Consider the following 6,759-nt stretch of genomic DNA (forward strand, 5'->3'; position numbering starts at 1 on the left):
ATGCTTATTGGCCATTTTTATATCTTCTTTGGAGAAATATCTATTCAGATCCTTTTTGCCCATTTTTAATTGTTATTTATCTTTTTTATATATTCAAAACCTACTTTTAAAGAGCACTGAACATATAGTATATTTTAAAAGTCACTAAGAATGCTACAGAATTAATATATATATTGAGTTGTCTTAGTGGAAAACTCTTCGGCAGTCCTGATTTACTCTCTCCACCCAAATCTGAAGAGGAAGAGTAGCTTATCTGACTGATAAATCTGGTAACGCCTAGGCTTCACTGGTTCAACCACCCTTTTTTACCCTGTTTGGTTAAGTTGTTGTATATGGGTAGGTATCCTGTGCAGGAAATGACAGGAGATAGAATTAAGAGAGAGGTGGAATGGGACAGGTACTTCAGTACAGGCACCAGAAACTGAGTGGACCAACCTGGCTGGATGGTAAATTTGTAAAAAAAAAAAAAAAAAAAAAAGCAGCTGTAGGCCTACTAAGTTGCCTTTTAAATTCACACTTCCCCCACTCTAGTCCAAGTCCTTATATGGACCCTGGAGAACCATGAGGCTCATCAAGTCCCTCCAAACAGTGATAACCTACTTCTAGAGAGTGAAGCCCCAGCCCCTAAGCCTTGCACCCTCTCTTGGCGTCCCCTCTCCAACTTTATTCCCTGCTGGTCTTCTGAAAAAAACCTCTTCACTAGCTAAATGAGCAATTCATTTGCCTTTCAACTTAACAAGGATTTTTAAAAAATGAGAATATGTAATTCGGTCAGATGCTGCTCAGTAGGAATGTAAGCTGGCACAACTTACCAGAAAACCATTTCACAAATATGTAGCAAGAATATTAAAACATTAAGACCTAGTATTTTTATTTCTGGGGATTTATCCTAAAGAAATATTCTAAATACCAACTATAGGAGCATTCTGGATATTTTTTTTTTTTTGCAGCTGTATTGTGGTGACATACAAATAACATAAAATTTGCCATTTTAACCATTTGTAAGAGTATACAATTCAGTGGCATTAGTTATATTTACGATGTGTTGTTACCTCACCACCGTTTCCAAAACTTTGTCATGATCTAAACAGAAACTCTGTGACCGTTAAGCAATAATCCCCCAGGCCCTGGTAACCTCTAATCTACTTTCTGTGTCTTTGAATTTGCTTATTCTAAATATTTCATTCAAGTGGAATGAAACAATGTGTCCTTCTGTTTCCTGCTTATTTCCCTTAGCATAATCTTTTCAAGATTCATTCATGTTGTAACATTATCAACACACTGTTCCTTTTAATGGCTCAATAATATCCCACTGAATGGATATAAGAAGCCCAGAGTTTTGTTCTCAAGTTTTTTTGTACATACTCTTTAAGGCTTTCAAAGAAGGCAAACAATATACATCAAGGTCAAAGCCCTGTTGGGGTTCACTGGGGAATTCTTAGGTTTTCCCCAAGCACACGGAGAAGGGAAGGACAGAAAGCCTCTGCAGGCATTGGAGCTTAAAATCCACCAGACACGGTTTGACATAATAAAAACTAACCTCCTGAGTTGAAATTTTTTTTCTCTGAGTTTTCTCTGGTTAGTGAAAATATAAGATGTAGTGAAAACAAGACCTATTGAATCAATAATAAAAACTAGAGTACAAATGAAATACTAAGATAAGACATCTTTTCTTAGTCACAAAATATTCTATGATTAAAATAGGAAGTCACACGACCTTGTTTCTAATTTTGGCTCTTTACAATGATTCCCCCCATGCTACAGGTAAAACAAATTGGCATGGAAAGAACTCCAAAAACAAATTTTTAAATAAACAATTGGAGCATAAGTAGCCAAGGGGTTATTCTGTAACTTGCTGAAGAAAAGAAAGCTTGATAACTGAATTTGGATGAAGATGTTACAAATACGTATAAATAAAGTCTTTTTTCAGAAAACTAAGAAATTTATTAATTTTCTAATCAGCATAGTTTCTATGAACTACTAATTCTCTTTTCATTTGAATTGAATATGAGGAAGGAAATCAAGGTTACTTGGTATGAATTTTTTAAAGACCCAATTTAAATAAATTTTTTCATGCTACACAAGCAAAAAATTTTAAAATAATCTTTGGTGCTTTATTAAATAAAACACATTTTCACAAAAGTCAGTCGTCACTGAAAAAAATCTTAAGCAGTATTTTTCAATTCATCTGAATATTCTTTTTAAGGTTTAATTGTGTACAGTGGTTAAGAATGTCTGCAGAGGAGAGAAACAGCGAACACGGGTGCTGCAAGCAAAAAATCAAAATACAAGTGCTATATATCAAATACCCCAGGAACAACAGCATTCCATACTTTATCACGTCACATATTTTGAGACTTATTTATTTCAAAATCTATAATATAAAAAGTGTTTGTGTTATTTTGACTTCATTTAAATTAAAATATCGCAGCCGCTTAATTTACTGGGTTTACAAAATGCAGCTAATATAGGAAGAAAATGTTAATTATTTTGTCAGGTTTCAAGAAAAACAGGCTAAGTATTCTCATAAGAGAATATAATAAACATTACAATTAGAAAATATTTTAATTCCTAAAATCTCCTAAATACTGTCAATTAAACTGTCAAGTACCAAGATGTCAATAAATAAAAAGGACTAAATTTGTGACTTACTGCTTCAGAATTCTTCCTAGCCTGAAGGGGAGGAAAGTCTTGATTATTTTATTTTATTTTATTTTATTTTATTTTATTTTATTTTATTTTTGACTTTGTAATAATATTACATTAAAAATATATATGTGAGGTCCCATTCATCCCCACCCCCCCTCCCTCTCCCCCCCCAACAACACTCGTTCCCATCATCATGACATATCCATCGGATTTGGTAAGTACATCTTTGGGCACCTCTGCACCTCATAGACAATGGTCCACATCATGGTCCATGATTTGTTAGTTTTTTGACAGAAACACACTCTCTTTCCACATGGCTAATGATGATGAAAAATGGGAAGTCCTAAGGGATGGCACAGTTCAGTGGCATAAAGGCAAAATGTTTCCTTCTCTAAATATGTAAAAGAGCAAAATCTCAAAATTTAGATCAAAACAATTTATGAAATCTCAAGCTTTCATAAGACTTCAGAACTCCTTAATGATGTATTTCTTCAACAAATATTTATTACAAATGAACTATTTCAAATGCTTGAAAAACAAAGTATTCCCTGGTTGAAAGGGAATATAATTTCTCCCATGGGAAAGATTTCCAAGTAAAGAAAATACTGTGTTCACATGACCATCAAGGCCCTAAGCTGGAGAGGATGCTCCTTAACAGTAGCAAGGCACACATACATGAAGTGTATAACTTCTCAACAAAAACATATTCCTTGCAGAGGCCATTTAGCCTTTATAAAGGTGGTTTCAAAAGTTTAAAAATCGCCAGACTATTATTCTTCCTCATATACCTAAAATAAAAATTTCCTAAGACTAAGAACCAAACAATGTATTTTCTTTCATATCCAACTCCAACAGTGCGAAATGGTAAGCCATCAAGATTAAATGCAACACTCTAGTTTCCTATATAATGTGTATGCATCACACAAAACAAGCAACCTCCAAGAGCTGTCCTTCCCTATTCTGTCTTCCATCCTCTAATACTCCACACTCTCTACACTTAACCAGATTTTACAGAGGGAGTATGCATTCCCGCCAGGTAATTTAAACTTTCTTTCCCCTACAAAGGCTGGGAGGAAGGCGTGCTTGTAGTCTTAAATCCCACTGAACACCAGCCCACCCTTCAGCTGCGTTTTGATCCTCGTAGACCAGCACACAGCGGCACACACCAGGGTCAAGGCAGGAGCCATGCAGGGTTGAGCCCCGTGAAGGGCCGCTGCTCAACGGTTCTCTCTCCAAGAGGTGCTCTCAGCTCCGAACAAGAGAAGCTTCCGTTCGAATCATCACCCCTGCTGTAAAAAACTGAAAGCACACGCCTAGCCAGAAAGTCAGTGATTTTATATAAAAACTGCCATATTTCCTTTGAATTCCCTCTAAACTACCATAAACAAGAGTTACTCTTTTGCTACTTCTCAGACTTTTGACGTTTTAGATTCATAAAATTTACCACCTTCCTTTTTAAATTTTGCTAAAAAGATAGGCTCTTTCCCTTCATAGCAAACACCATGGTAAATAGAGCACATTTACAAAAGTCTTAGCTATACCTGAAACTGATTCTACCTGTTGGTAATAAAGTTCAGTCTTTTCCTGGGTCCTCAAGCTCTCCCTAATTGATAATAGATTTAGCTGAGTCTCTAACAATGACACCCCAGGAAATGACTGAGCACTCAAGTCACTTATAACCATCACTGACAAGCACCCATTTATCCTCCTTTGTGTTAACACAGTCACAAGAGGAAGAGATTTCTTGACATTCTCTTCCTGCACAGAAACATCTAGGTTTCAGTATCACAGCACTTGAGGGAAAACAATTTTTAACTGACACCACAGAATCATCCTCTCAGGATAGGAAGGCACTGTAACTGCCTAGATAATTGCTGCCCAGGAAGGAGCCCTCAGCTACACAAGGCTATTATTGTACACCAGAAACGTGGCTAGTCTGAACTGAGGTGTGCTGTAAAATGCATGCCAGATTTCAAAGATTTAAAATGAAGAAAAAAAAAAATTACCTCAATATTAATTTTAATATTGATGGTGCAATTATGATAGATTATAAATAGGATTAAATAAAATATATTGAAATTCATTTCATCTGTTTCTTTTTGCTTTGTTAATATGACTCCTAGAAGATTTAAAATTAGTTATGTGGTTTGCATTATATTCCTACTGGACAGTGCTGCTATATATACATCCACAGCCTCAATTCTGATAGCATGCAAGAACTATCACTCAGCATTTCCCAGTCAGAGTTGTAATTCAAAAAATCAAAGGAAAAAGCATTATTTTCTCTTCTCTACCAGTTTGAGATAAATTAATAAGAAAAATAATTTAGTGAGCAGATTGAAAAGAAAAAAAGCAACAGAGTAACTTTGCCTGGCATGAATTTAAAGATAATCTTACTTCAAAAAGGCAAAAATAGCACTGCATGCAAAAACCACACCAAGAAAATAAAATGGGAAATACACAAACCAAGTGTTTCTGATAAAGTATGTCTAAATATTGATTCTAAAGTTCATCTTTAAAGTGAAATGGGCATTTCTTTCATCTCTGGCACCTGAGGATTCAGAAAAATAAAATGTATACACTTCTGGCTCTTTACTATTCAAGCATCTTCAACCACAAACAAGTGAGCCGTTAACACCAAAAAAGGAAAATTATTGTTATAACCTAACTCTCTTTTCCAAAATCAAAAGAAAATGGCACATATTACTGAAAAGCAAAATAAATTACATCAGTTTCTCCAGGATGACCAGGTTACCTTTGGTCCACAGATGTTATGAAACAGGAAAGCATATTTAAAAACAAGTACATTTTAAAGGTGAGAAATTTAATGACACACATCTAGTAGTGGAACATGTTCTTCCTGTACAATAGTACATCATTCTGCTTTATCTGATTTAAAATATTTAGGACTCTCTAGGGGAACCTATTGTATTTCTGAATCTATCTAGTAAAACGTGTTTTAAGAAAAGAGGGGAGACAACTCGGTAAAGGATAGGTCGGGATAAAGGCTTTCTCAGGTGTTCAGAGGAAGCAAAAGTCAGTTCCAGAAAACTGTCAGTGAGGAAACTACATTTTAAGAAAAAAGAATTTATGGAAATTAAGACCAGTGAGTGCCCAGGGCTTCCACAACAGTTGGCACAATAGAAAGAAAAACACTCAAAAAGGGATTAGAGACTCTATGGAGTCCTAACAAATTTATAACCCAAGAAAGGTCAGACTTGGCTGTCAAAGTCCTTGAGAAGTCGATCGGTTCGAGGATAACCATTTGCTAGGTGATACCTTCCTCGGAAACCTTTTCCTTGCGCACTTAAATTCCAAGTTCAGTTCCACTCCCGGTAGAGCAAGCAGAAAGGACTGGAGAATCTCAGAACCGGGAGCCGGCTGGAGTCCTCTGCCTCGGCGGCTCCGAGGAGCGACGCTCTCCGAGCTGACCCTTCAGCCCTGAATCAAGAAAGAAGCGGCTCTCCTCGCGCTGTCCACGGCCAAGGCGCCGGCCCGCACGCCGGCCGAGCAGCCCAGTTTTAGAGCCTTTGGAACGGGTCTTTCAAATCGCATTCCAGGGTGGAAAGGGCAGGACCAAGTTTCTACGGCCACCACCAAGACCAGCGCCCCACGGTCTTGGTTTTGTGAGACCCTGGAAAGGGCTCTCCTCCACACGCACCCCAGAAGGAAGCAGAAAGCCAGACCCCGGGCCGGGCGGGAACCGGGAGGCCCGGGCGGGCCTGAGGCCGAGGGGCGCCCAGGCGCGGGCGGAAGCCACCCGAGGGCGCAGCGCGGGGGCGCCAGCGGGAAGGGCAGCCGGGGCCGGCGGGGGCGCGGCGCCCCCTGGCCCGCGCGCGCAGGGCGCGAGGCGCCGCCGCGTCCTTACCTGCGCGTCCCCCTCCTCACCCGGGAGCCGTGGGCAGGCGCAGGGCTAGCTCCGGGCGCCGGCCGCGCCCCCGGCCGCGCTCCCGGCCGCGCTCGCCGACATGGCGGCCGCCGAGCTGTCACGGCCCGCTCGGGGCTCCCGTCGGCGCGCCCGCCCCGCCCGGCGGGCTGCGCCGGCGCCCGCGGAGCATAGAGCGCGGCGGCTAGAGAGGAAGCGCCGCGGGCGGACGACCATAGAGTGCG

General features: G+C 39.9%; 1 protein-coding gene across 4 annotated transcripts in view; it reads right to left on the minus strand.

Moving 5' to 3' along the window:
• CNST (consortin, connexin sorting protein) overlaps window positions 1-6,666 on the minus strand; it is a 95,189-nt gene extending 88,523 nt beyond the window's left edge. The window contains exons 1-2 of one of the 4 annotated variants that reach the window (XM_058309392.2): window positions 6,518-6,666; window positions 3,816-6,090 (exon numbers count right to left, since the gene is read on the minus strand). The gene's annotated coding sequence lies outside the window, so the exon portion shown is untranslated. Of the gene's footprint in view, window positions 1-3,815; window positions 6,380-6,517 lie in introns of those variants that run through there. The other 3 variants (XR_011645346.1, XM_058309391.1, XM_023588679.3) reach the window with 3 other exon arrangements.
• Window positions 6,667-6,759: the final 93 nt, after the last annotated feature.

This window comes from Dasypus novemcinctus, chromosome 13 (genome assembly GCF_030445035.2).
Source record: "Dasypus novemcinctus isolate mDasNov1 chromosome 13, mDasNov1.1.hap2, whole genome shotgun sequence".
Classification (NCBI taxonomy): Eukaryota; Metazoa; Chordata; class Mammalia; order Cingulata; family Dasypodidae; genus Dasypus; species Dasypus novemcinctus.